Source organism: Molothrus aeneus, chromosome 9 (assembly GCF_037042795.1).
Source record: "Molothrus aeneus isolate 106 chromosome 9, BPBGC_Maene_1.0, whole genome shotgun sequence".
In the NCBI taxonomy this organism is placed as follows: Eukaryota; Metazoa; Chordata; class Aves; order Passeriformes; family Icteridae; genus Molothrus; species Molothrus aeneus.
Window position 1 is genome coordinate 25,137,780 of NC_089654.1, and position 13,530 is coordinate 25,151,309.

The following is a 13,530-nucleotide window of genomic DNA, read 5'->3' on the forward strand; positions in this document are numbered from 1 at the left end:
TCAAAAGGATGGGAGAATTTAGTGACAGGACTGTGCAGCTTCCACCCAAAAGGATGGGAGACTTTAGGCACAGGACTGTGCAGCTTCTATCCATCCAAGAGGTCTCTCCCAACCTTGATGACTCCATGATAAGAAAGATGATCTGTTTCCCATGTTTTTGCTGTCATTGCCACTCACTGAGCCTCTGGGCTCACCACTGCAGCATTCTGGTCCATGGCCCCCTCTCTTTGCCCTCTCCTGGAGGCTGGAAGAGCCAAGGGAACAGCAATTTCATCCCTGAGCCACCAGGAACCCATGACAAAAATCTCCTTTGCTGGTTTCCAGGGTGAGAATTGGAATGGAGGTTGGGATGTCTCTGCCAGTTTTGACATTCCAGAGTTGCTGTACCAGGTGAGAACTAAATAAAGGGTTTGTTCAGCAGTTTTTACTCAGCTGGAATCCCCCAACCAGTGCATCATGTGCTCAATAGAGGGCTAATACCTTCTAATAAGATGCTTTTTCATTCTGCTGGATTAAGAGCAGTCAGTCAGAGAAAACTATTGAATTTTATTTGGCTACAATAAGCCCGAAAGGCAACACTTCAATATCTCTGATCCTCCAAGGGCCCCTTTCTCATTTACAGTAAGTCCTAACATATTGCTGGAATTGACCTAACTGCACATAGATATTTTAGGGGGTCTTTGGGGATTCTTCACTGAGGAAAATTAAAATTCCTGAGGATGGGGAATGGAGAGAAGCCTTGCACTGCTTATAGATGGGTGAAGAAAATAAGAAAACAGATGTTTTTGACCTCTCCAGTCTGGGTCTCCATGGTCATTACATTTTTGTAGCTGTAGCTGCATTATAGAAAACATCCTTACCTAAAAATGATACCAACAAAAGAGGATCCCTCCCCTGAGTGCTGTAGTTCCTGCATTCACTAAGTGCTCGTACATGTTATTAAAAGCACTTTGTGTATTCTCTAGGAGAATGTAGCAATATAAGCAAAAAAAAAAAATTATGTTGCTGGAAGAAGAGAAAAACTATGAGCAGACATCAAAAATGATGTGATTTAGAGGGAACAGGAGTGAGATTGGAGCTGCTGGATTGGCAAAAAAGCAAACAGGAAGGAAAGGGAAACACGGCTCTGGAAGCAGTCAGTGCCCAGCAGGAATTACAAGGGGTGATGCTCTGCCAGCTCCAGCCTCACTTCCTTTACAATATCCACCATGATTACAGGGAGTGAAAAACTTACAAATTAGCACATCTTAAATTTAAAAAAAAAAAAAATAATTACAAAGAAATAATAAAAACTCATGTGACAACAAGCATGTAGAAATGAGATCTCTTAGTATCAGTTTAAACAATCAACTGATTTACAGTCAAATAAATTAAATTTATTTCCTCTTGATTATACAATATATATCACTTATAAAAACCCATGCAGGGAATAATCAAAGTGCACTTTTGAAGGGCTAGCACAGCAATTCCCCTGGTTTAAAATTTCAGTTTAGGTAATGGGACAGAACTTTGCAAGCTGCCAGAACCATTGACGTGCCCCATTTGCCACATGTGCTCCACGTGAGGAGCCCAGTGTCCCTGCCAGGGCTGCCCAGTGAGTCTGACTGCCTTGAGGGAAGGACATTGGGAATATTGTCTGGGATTACTCATTCCCTTGTGCTGTAATGAGATTGGTGATTTTCTCTGCTGCTTACAATGGGATCAGCAGTTGCTTCTACAGATCAAGCTGCCTCTTCATCCTGGAGGTGCCCAAGGCCAGGCTGGACAGGGCTTGGAGCAACCTGGGACAGTGGAAGGTGTCCCTGCCCATGGCAAGGGTGGCACTGGATGGGCTGTAAGGTCTCTTCCAACCCAAATTATTTCATATTTCTTTGAAAAGAGTCCATTTGGTGTGGCTGTTGTTCTAAATAACATCCTAACTTTTATATGGCTGATGAGCCAGAGGAAAAGTTTTCAAGGAGAATTCATTACCATAATCTTGGGAAGATAAAGAAAGAGAAAGAGAAAGAGAAAGATAAAGGGAAAGGGAAAGAGAAAGGGAAAGGGAAAGGGAAAGGGAAAGGGAAAGGGAAAGGGAAAGGGAAAGGGAAAGGGAGAGGGAAAGAGAAGGGAAGGGAAGGGAAGGGAAGGGAAGGGAAGGGAAGGGAAGGGAAGGGAAGGGAAGGGAAGGGAAGGGAAGGGAAGGGAAGGGAAGGGAAGGGAAGGGAAGGGAAGGGAAGGGAAGGGAAGGGAAGGGAAGGGAAGGGAAGGGAGAGAGGAGAGGAGAGGAGAGAGGAGAGGAGAGAGGAGAGAAGAGAAGAGAAGAGAAGAGAAGAGAAGAGAAGAGAAGAGAAGAGAAGAGAAGAGAAGAGAAGAGAAGAGAAGAGAAGAGAAGAGAAGAAGAGAAGGTCTCAAGTTCCCAACTCATGTCTCACAAAGTTTTTTTAGCTCTTGCAGTCCTGTATAAATAGTGATTCAGTTCTAATTTGAAGTGATCAACTGTGTTACATTTGTGCTGTTAGAAAAAGGTAAATACACCCTGTCTTCAAATATCAAACAGTCCCAAAAGCACCAGGACACTCTTTTCAACATTTCACTTTGCAACTGATGTTGCTCAGCAGGTGGTATTAAGGCATTTAAATATCAGTCCTCAGGGCTTTTTTTTGTAAATTTACAAAAAAAAAAAAAAAAAAAAAAAAGGGAAAAAAAAAGGTGCAGAACAACACTTCCTTTCAGCATAATAACCTTATGGAAGGTTTAATTGGTTCTCCAGACACCTTTGTTATTTCCACAGCCTTTCACTTCTTCACACAAACCTGATCCAGGCATTACTTTCAAAGCTCTATTGAAATGAAGCAAAATGAAAAATCAGCAATTCACTACTGCATGCCCATTTAAAAGATGTTTTTAATGTCTTGATAGAAAGAGAAGTATCTGGGGAAATATATACAGCTGTTTTACTGTAGTGAAAATCGAATGTTTGGGAAGAAAAAGCGTTTAGTGCTATTTACCATAATGTTTTTCAAAGTCTTTAAATAGTGATTGGTGAAGAGTGATCTTAGCTAAGTGTGACTACTCCTTGCTGGAGATAAATTAACAGGCTTCATATTCATGCTAAAAGTTCCTTTTTGGGAAAAAAAAAAAAAAGAAAACTTTTTCAATTTGCACTTTAGAAACTTTTTCCCTGCATTGTTTGTTATGCTGACAGAAAAGCAGGAGCTCCAGTGAGGATGAAATTTAAATATTAACTCTCTCAGCCCATGACTTCCTTCCAAAATTCAGGTTTCATGGGTAAATTTAAAATATTATAGTCCAAGCAGCTCTTGTAGAGCTGTCTTGTACTTGAAAGATGTGTGCACTTCTCTAAGGGAGTAAAGGAAATCCATTAAGGACTAAAATTATTAATATTATGGGAGGCACACAAGAAAAGCAGTTCAGGCATCAATGCTGAGCTCCAAAATATTACTCTATGAGAGGTTATAATGTGTATGCTTATGAAATCCTCTCATCTTTTTTTTTTCCACAAATGACAGACAAAATCAAACAACATTAGGAATTTTTAGGAAAGGAACAGATGGAGGAAAATTTCCCAAAATATGTAATTGCTGTACTGTGTGTAGCTATACTGTCCCTGCACTTCAAGTATTATTTGGTGTTTTGTTCCCCTGCCTCAAAATAATAAAAAAAAAAAAGAGCTGGAAAAGGAGCAGGAGGGCAGAAAGGATCATCCAAGACAGGGAATGACATTCCAGGCTTGGGGTAGGGGGTAGGATTAAGATTTCTAAACCATGAGTGGGACAGAGAACATGAATATGGGACTATAGTTCACTGCCTGTCTCCCTGATACCAGAACTGTACTAATGGAAATGTCTGGGGTTCAAGGAAAAGCAAAAAACATCTCTCCAAAACTCTATTTTTCCATTAAAGAGTTTAAAATTACAGCAGGATGTGTTTTCTCTCATGTCAGGAATGAGAGGCTGTTTGGATCCATTTTTAGCAGGAGTTGCTGCTGCCACCAGTGTCACCTGCTGCTCTCCGACCCTCTCACCCTAATGCCAAACAAACAATTACTGGACAAATAAAATCAAGAAATGAGGCAGCTTGATTAACAGCTAAGAATATCCCTGGCCCCCTGAGGAGATGCAATATAATATTTATGTATTTAACATTGTGGAGTAATTCAGGTAGCTGATAGTTAAGAAGAGAGAAGCAGGTTACAAACCCCATATTATAAATTAATGATTGATTTCACCTGCCATAAGCACCTAAAAAGATTATTATCTTGGCCCATAAAGGGCCAAAGTAATGGTGCAATTAAATCTTGAAGGAATAAAACATGTCCTGCCTGTATTCCTGTTTATTCTGTGCTTTTTTTTTTTCCTGTTGGTGAGTGGAGGAGTGATTTGTTGCTCTGGGTTTTATACATTCTCTTTAGTTTTTTTTGGGATATGTACTGAAGTTTATGGGCCTTGTCCTGGTGTCATTTTTGCAGAGCAATTAATCCCTGGTAGGAAACAGAGAGGGGCTGGCACCCTGAGTGTCCCAGGGAAAGGACAGCAGTCACATTTATGCTTTGGACCAGCACTAACTTCTGAGGGCTTCTAATTGCTGCAGCTGGCAATTCCTGTGATTGACACAATTCCCTTTCACAGTAAATTGTCCCCAGAACTGTGGGGTTAATCCAGCCCCAGGTACAGCTTCTTCCCCAGGGATTATGGAGCAGCTGCAGCACAGGAGCTCAGGACACCTTCCACTGTCCCAGGATGTTCCAAGCCCCATCCAGCCTGGCCTTGGACATTCCAGGGATCCAGGGGCAGCCACAGCTTCTCTGGGCACCCTGTGCCAGGGCCTGCCCACCCTCCCAGGGAACAATTCCTTCCCAATACCCAATCCTCTTTCAGTTTCAAGCATTTCTTTTTCTCCTCTAACAACACACCCTTGTAAATAAAACTGACAATGACCCCATGGCATCTGTGACAGTGCTATGGATGTGACAGGCTGGGGTGGGATTTGCAAGCATTTTGTATCTATTAAAAAAAAAAAAAATCTATGCAGCAAACAAGCTCATTGGGAGCAATGGATAAAGGCAGGGAAGGAAAGTGAGACCTGCAAATTCCCCAAGGAGACACCAAGCAAGAATCCTGCTACTGCTAAAGGGAAGAGAGGGCATTAGAGAGGAGAGTGCTTTGTGTGAGTGGAGCAAATATGGATTTAAGGCATGCTGTGAGGAGTAGAAGAGGACACCCATTAGCTTGGAGAGTTTATAGATTTCTTTATTTGTTTCACTGTTTGGCTTTTTTTTTTTTTCCTCTCATATCTTTTGGTGTTGGGGTCACAAACAAGTTGAAAAGCAGATAATACAGGAATGAGAAAACCACTGGAAGGTGGCTTTGCTTCCAGCTCAGGTGCCTTTCCCTGGCCACTGCTGCAGTCAACGTCTCTTACTTTTGTTTCCATATTTCATTTATTTAAAACACTCAAACCTCGGGCTGAGCCTCAAATCTGCTGGTATTGGTGGTTGCCACCATCAGCCAAGGTTTTCATCCCATTCTGAGAATTTTTATTAGGTCTAGGCTGGGGTGAGCAGCTGCCACATGCTCAGTTAATTTAGATTGTCTCAGGAGCGCCGGAGCCATGTGCTGGAGGACTGAGGCTACTGTTGGCTGTGCTGTGAGGAGTTGCCCATGAGGAATCACTAAGAAGGTATGGAAGATTTTTTTGTAAGCTAGCAACAGATGTCCCTGCCCAGAGCAGGGTGTGGGGCTGGATGGGATTTAAGGCCCCTTCCACTCTGGGATTAATGGTTTTACATGGAAAAAATTATTTCAATGGGACTGTATTGTTACAGTGATTTTACCATGTCTGTCAATGATCCTACATAAGAATGTTTTATTGTATTATTATATTTCCATGTCAGGTTCCCATTTTCCCATCATTTCATGACTGCTCCAGTATGGGCCTTAAGCTGCACAGTTTTTCCAGTGGCTTTCACTGGTTTTCTGTTTCTTTTTCTTGCTCTTGTCAAGGATAAATGTGGCAAACTCTCAATGGTGGCCCCTGAATCCACCTTGTGAAACTGAGGTTTTTCCATTATGCTGTACCAGCCATCCTACTGGGCTGAACACTTCAGTAATCTAAATAGGATGAGGTGACATAATTTGGGGTTTGTTCACAACCCCTTACCTTTTTATTTGGCATTTCTTTCAGGGGAACAGTCAGCATGTCTCATTCCTCCTAATCCTGATTAAAACATTCTATAAGCAAAGTGTAACATTTAAAATGAAGTTTAAACTGTTAATTGCAGTTTAAACTTAACTGCTTGTAACTGCACTTCTTTTTCTGCCTTTCAGGGTTGTTGGGTTTTGTTTGGGGTTTGGTTGTTTCTTTGTTTTGGGGTTTGGTTTTTTTTTTCCACTGTGATTACAAGACTTATCTGCAAGAGACAGGCTGTTAAATTAAAAACCACTTCTTGGTGTAATTGTCTAACACCCAGCATGGCTGTACAGAACGTGGATTTGGGTTCTACAGATGAAACACTCACAGCTCCCAACCCCTCCTGAAGGGCTCAGGGAAAATGGGGCTGGTTTCTCTCACACCAAGGACACCAGGAAATGGATGGCATATATTTTACTATGAAACACCAGGTCAGAAATTATTCCATGTTTGGATTTTAAACCTATGGAGAATGGAAATTCCTGTTTCTTGGAGGTCCTGGCAGCTGCTCTTTGGTCAGGGTGGGTCTGGGGAGCTGGCTGGCCTTGCACACATGAGAAAAGGTGTTAGACCTGGGGTGAGATGCAGGGAAATGTGGGATTTGGCTTGGGTGTCACAGCTGGGGGGTCACCACAGCTCTGTCCATTAGTTAAATAGGACAACATTAATAAGTGAGGCCCCATTTGTAGATAAAGTCTTTGCACTTGCTCAGCTTGTCCCACCTCAGTCAGATTGGTACTGCCTTGTTAAGTGCTGTTTTCATGGTCTTTTCTACACTGGAACTCTCAAGTCAAAGCCTTTATCTCCAAAGATGAAATCATTGCTTTTTTTTTTTTTTTTTTTTTTAAAGATGTGACTCAGGTCCAAACTGTGAAATCTTTTTTTTTTTTTTTTCCTGAGGCTTCTCCTCCTGTTCCTTTCAGCTGGGTGATATTACAGTGAATGCTGAATGCTCTTGCAATTGATCAGCATGTCAGAGGGAAGGAGCTGTTCCCAACTGTTTGCAGATCTATCCAAATTCAGATCTATCACTGCAGGGTGATTGGACTCCAATTTCTGGATCAGTCTCCAGGGGAATTTGTCTTGTTCTATCTAATTCTTGCTCTCTTTTCCATCTGGCTGGGGCCTTGCCATGGCCTGCAAACCTTGCAGGAGAGGGACTCTGATGGAGCAGCATCCACCTCCTGTCAGGCCAAGGGTGAGGGGCAGGAAATGAGCAGCTGGAGTTTTAGATAAGAAAGCAGATAACGATAACCAAGATGGTTTTTAATATCCGAAAGCAGGGCAGGCATCAAAGTTTGGTTCTCGCTAGGGAAGAAATAATGCTCGTATAACTTAAACAAAATGAATGTTGGAGCCAAAATGCTGCTCAGACCCACTCTGAGAGAAGGTGTAATCTTTACAAAATATCAGCTACCAGAGAAGATAATTTTGCTGCTTTTAGTCTTTATTAGCTTTTTGTGGACTGTGAGAATCTTGCAGATGGTGAAGTAGAAAAACATGACTTAGAATGTTGTACATGTGCTACATTTTTTTCCCTATTTAGAGAAGAAAATCATTGGCATTTTTCTGAATTTTCATCAGAAGTAAGACTTAATCCACTTCTTATAAAATTCAGGGTTAAAGATACCAAATTTGAGGGGGAAAAAGAAAGTCCCAGAGCACTACAAAATGCTGGCCTGAGATGGCTCTGGAAGGTTTAGGAACCCGCAGCCTCTTTTTCTGAACAAAACAGAACATTAAACTTTTTTTTTTTTTTTTTAATTTCTGACTGGCTGGAATAAAGAGGATCTCCCTTTGTAAAGAAAATCTCACTGCATCTGAGGGTCAATACAAGATATCCAAAATATATAACTGACTATTCCATGAATGTATGAGATCAGCTCCCTGTCAGGGAATGGGTCCTGCATTTCTGGATGCTGATGGCAGCAACAAACTGGAGGGATCCTCAAGGCACAGTGGATTCTTGAGCACAAAGACTGAGGAAAAAAATCTGTGCCAAAAATAATTGTCCCATGAGAAATTTTCCAAATGCTTATCAGTGCAGGAGAGTGTTCAGGAAAAACACAGGATATGAAAAATTGCATGAAATCCATGAAAAATTGTGGGTTTAACAGGAAATATGTTGCATTTAAAAAATCCTAGAATCCCAGATTGGTTTGGAAGGGAGCTCAGAGCCATGGGCAGGGACACCTTCCACCATCCTGATTTACTCCAAGTCCCATCCAGCCTGGCCTTGGACACTTCCAGGGATCCAGGGGCAGCCACAAAGGCTTCTCTGGGCACCCTGTGCCAGGGCCTGCCCACCCTCACAAGGAAGGATTTCTCCCCAGAATCCCATCCAAACCCACTCCATCAGTTTGAAGCCATTCCCCCCTTCCAGGCCCTTGTAAAGAGTCTCTCTCCGTGTTTTCTGTAGGTTCCCCTCAAGCATGGGAAGGCCACAGTGAGGTCACCCCAAAGTTTCTCCTCTCCAGGTGAACAATCCCAGCTCTCCTAGCAGAGCTGCTCCGTCCCTCTGGACTGCCTCCACATCCTCTCCATTGAGGCTTTCTGTGGAATAAATTAAGCTAAATATGTGGTACATTTTGGAAAAGATAAAAACAACACAACACTCAAAATGTGAAAAGGAAGAGGAATTATTTGCTGCAGCAAATCCTTCCTCTCTCTGCTCAGTATCACCCATAAATGATTAATATCCTTGCCAGGGTCATCAAAACAATCCTTCAGGGTGCCAGTGGAAACAAGAGCATTTTCTGAAACACCATCTTTGGGAACACCTCTAGGCATTTAATGAATAGATTTTTTGCTGCTGGCTTCTTTATTCCTTTCATGGAAGACTCACAGAGCAGATTTTTGTGCCGTGTGAGTTGTTCAAAAGCAGTGCTCTCTCAGTATCTGACAAATCACTGGATTACTTGCTGTACTTAGACACTAAAATTATACAGTAATCCCAAATTAACAAGTGAGACAGGCTTTAGAAACTTTCCTGCACCACTAAAATGTCTCTTGGCTACTTATAATGACAATGGGCTGCCTTTATCTGAAATCTACCTATTTCAAAACTAATTAAGTTGTCGGAATAAATTTCCATGTAGATGTCAGAGCTCTGTAACCAAAGTGTGAAACAAGCCGGAGGTATTTGTTCCTGCACTTACATTTCAAACCCTCTCAAATTCTGCTTGAATGAACAGCATTAAACCAGAGAAAAGTGCAGAAAGAAGCACAGGGAATGCTCCTGGAGGAAAAGAGGGTTCAGAAGTCTGGCTACTGGAAATGGAGATAACCTCTTCAGCCTGGGTTAGAATGGTTTGTTCATCCCAAGCTGCTCCCTGGGAAAAATGAGGGAGATGTTTAACTATTAGCTTCCAAAAGTTGGGGCAAGAGGGAGTTTGGCAGGGAGCTGCTGCCTGCTCCTTGACTGAACTTGCAGGCTCTCATCATTAGCAGCAGCTCAGCCTGAGCCCTCCCAGGTAAACAGGCAGCTCTGGGAAGGGGGACCAAAGGTTAGGTCAACAATATATTTATTATTTTTATTGATTTTTTTTATCTTTTTTTTTTTTTTCCATGCTAGGTGGAAGAAATAAAAGCTTTGCAGGTGATGTTGGCATTAACTCAATTGGCTTGTCCTTCAGAGATCCCTGCAGTGATTAATGGGGGTTACATTAAAGGATGACTGGGGCTATTGGCCAGAAACAATTCCCAAATGATGCCATCCAGGTGGGGAGAGGTAAGCCCCATCCAAGAGGTACATCCAGAAGGATTGGACAGGCTGTAAAGCTCAGGCTGTGTCTGGATGTGGAAAACACGTGGCTGGAGGAGGAGCTTTAGGGGTGTCCTTGTTACCTGCGTGGTGTGTTTGCTGAAAACAGGAGCTTTAGGGGGGTGGAACTGTGAGACTGGAGGATATCTTGTATTTCCAGTCCTGTGGGAGCTAGAGAAGGGACAGAGAAGAATTAAAGCTTGTAGGGGGATACAGTATGGGTAAATGAAGGTGGGATAGAATGTAATCATATCCCCTAAAGAGTTGCAGCTGAACCAATTACTAAAGATTGGGAGCAGGCCTGATGTTAACAGGCCCCACCTGTAGCCAATAAGAAGAAGAGTGTTACAAAAGAGTGGATTGGTTGGCTGAGGGGAGCTTGAGTCAGATGGCTGCTGCAAGGACCAAGAGGAGTCAGTGCCTAGAGGAGCTGCCTATGAGAAACATCAAAGAGGTTCAAAACTCTGGCAATGTGGAATCCTTGCACTATAATGATAATAGAGCTCTTGATATACAATAATAACATCTTTATTTAGATGGTGAATTAGAGGGGAAAAATAAGTGTAGGAATCTAAGTTTCACTCTCTACTCCTATCCCTGGCTGCTCTTTCTTCTGTAAATGGGTTATAAAAAATTGGAAGGAGATGCCCAGGGAAGTGGTGGAATCATCATGCCTGGAAGTGATCAGACACCACGTGGATGTGGCACTTGGGGACAAGTTTTAGTGGAGAACGTGGTGTTGGTGCTGGGCTGATGGTTGGACTTGATGACTTCTCCAACTTTGAGTCTGTGATTCCATGAAATTTTAAACCACCTGTTAATTCTTCAGAAGATGGGCAAGACCAGGCTGTGGCCCAGTCAGCTCACCTCAGTTTGTGGGAATGCTGGAGAACAAATTTTCCTCAGGGGCTTCTAAGCTCATGAAAAACCATCAAGGTTTGTGAGTTTCCCATGGGAAAATCAGCTGACCTGAGAGCTTCCTCCCAATGTATATAAAGTTTATGGTGCTGCATTTAAATGTGCAAATTAATGCATATTGGTGTGTAAAATGGCAAAAGAAGAAAAGATTTTGAGCTTTAAAAATTTTAAAGCTTCAGGAGAGGCTTTGAGTCATTGAAAAATGCTGCAGCTCAAAACTGGCTTTGAGTTCCCAGTGGCTGACTCAGAGCTCCCTCCTTCCATCAAATCTACATTCCTTGCAGGATGTAGATTTCTTAACAAAATAAAACTGGCATTGGTTTGTTATGCTGAGATGGCAGGGTTACTATTATGTCCTTTTGAATAGAGCTGGGATTTTAATACAGTGTTTGAGAAATGCTGCTTTGTGCCTGGGGAGCTTGTGTAGCTCATGTGTGGGAGGCTTCACACATAAGCTCCTTCCCAAAAAGAAAGGAAAAAAAACCCCAAAATTGAGGAGCACTGAAAAAGTGAATGTCCTATCCACTTGCTTGCAGTGAATGAGGGAGGAGAGCTGCTAGAGAAGAGATAGTGGCACTAAAAATAAAAAGGAAAAAAGCCTAAATACAGAAGGGTTTCCTTCCACCTCTGACAGGAGATCAGCAATCATCCCTATGTGCAGCTTCATGGCCTCTCCAGAGTGAGGATGAAGGTAGGCTTGGAATGGGATCCCTCGTTTTCCAGTTTACAGGGCAGTTAAGTTTCTCTTCTCCCTGTGGATCCCAAACCACCTTGATCCCCCAGAGCCTTCCTGAGGACTCGTGCAGCTGTAAAAGCCATCACTTTCTTGTTGAGATTGCATTTTTCCTGGGAAAATTCTCTTGCACCAAGTAGTTTGTGGGGGGCAATATAGATAGGTAAACCTTAAAGGAAAGCAGGTTAAATTCATGGATCCATGGAATGGACTGGGGAGGGACCCCAAAGCCCATCCAGTGCCACCCCTGCCATGGGCAGGGACACCTTCCACTGTCCCAGGCTGCTCCAAGCCCCATCCAGCCTGGCCTTGGGCACTGCCAGGGATCCAGGGGCAGCCACAGCTTCTCTGGGCACCCTGTGCCAGGGCCTCCCCACCCTCCCAGGGAACAATTCCTTTCCAACATCCCATCTAAATGCTCCCTCCTTCAGCTTAAGGCCATTCTCCCTTGTCCTGTGTGCTGGGAGAGGCTGTTCCATTAACCTTGTCCTCAGGCCATGTGCTGGAACACCTTTACCAGCCCCCAGTGCCCCTTTTCCACCCCATGCTGGAATGCTGGTGACCTCCAGGGCATGCTCAGGTGAGGTATGCCAGCACTGACCTATCTATCTTCCATGCTCCAGTTGTGTCCTTTAATAAAGGAGAGCTCTGCTTGCCTATCCCTCACTCCACAGACACACAGGCTGAGGGGGGGAAAAAAAAAGCCAAAATATCCTGGAGCAGTCCAGAGCAAAATTACAAAATGAATCTGTGGTGCTGGGGATGTCCTCTGGCTGAAACAAAATGCTTGGTGAAAAACAGCATGTTTTATTCATAGTGCTGTATTTCAAAGTATATTTTAAAATATCTTCTTAATATTCCTCTAGAAGCCTAACACAGCATTTGAGCATTCTGAATATCCCATGGCTCTGCTAGGAATTATAGAGCCCCAACTGACTCAGCAGGAGCAGGAATCCAATCCCATGGAGTGGAGGAGCACTGGCTACTCAGCCTGAGCATCCCAGGGGATAGAAGGCACATCCCAGGGGATGGAGGGGAGCTGCTCTTGTCCATGTGCTTCTCCTTTCCAGCACAAAGTGTTGCTGTGACCTGTGCCAGTCTGAAGGGGACTCTGGGCAGCTCTTGCTGGTGCAGCTGGAAGAGACTCAGGATGGAGAGTTTGTACCCAAAGGTGAATATTGCTACTAAAATTATTCATTTTCCTCTGTGCTGGGCACTGCTGAGGGCACTCTTGGAATCCTGGGGGAAGCTCTGGATCCCTGATGACAAGAAAGACATGGAGGGGGGACTGGAGCGTGTCCAGGGAAGGGAACGGGGCTGGGGAAGGGGCTGGAGCACCAGGAGGGGCTGAGGGAGCTGGGAAAGGGGCTCAGCCTGGAGCAAAGGAGGCTCAGGGGGCCCTTGTGGCTCTGCACAGCTCCTGACAGGAGGGGACAGCCGGGGGTTCGGGCTCTGCTCCCAGGAACAGGGACAGGAGGAGAGGGAACGGCCTCAGGCTGGGCCAGGGGAGATTTAGATTGGATATTGGGAATATTTCTTCACAGAAAGGTCTGACAGGCATAGGAATGGGCTGCCCAAGGGAAAAATCACCATTCCCAGTGGTTCAAAAACCTGTGCACCAGTGGATCAAAAAACCATAGCACCAGTGGCTCTGGTGCTAAGCAATGTAGCTCAGTGCTGGGTTAATGTTGAACCCCATAATCTTGCAGGACTTTTCCAGTCTGAACAATTCCATGTTTCTGTGTCAAATAGCACCTATTTCATGCACTGTTATAAAATCCTCCAGTTCAGTTTGAAGGTAGCCATAAATTCCTGTTTTTTCCCAGTCACTCTCTTGGTTTTGCAGCATTAGCATTTGTAAGTGCCACCTCGGAGAGTTCCTGGTGCCTGTTTCATTTCTTTGTATGGAATTATTCTTGCATGG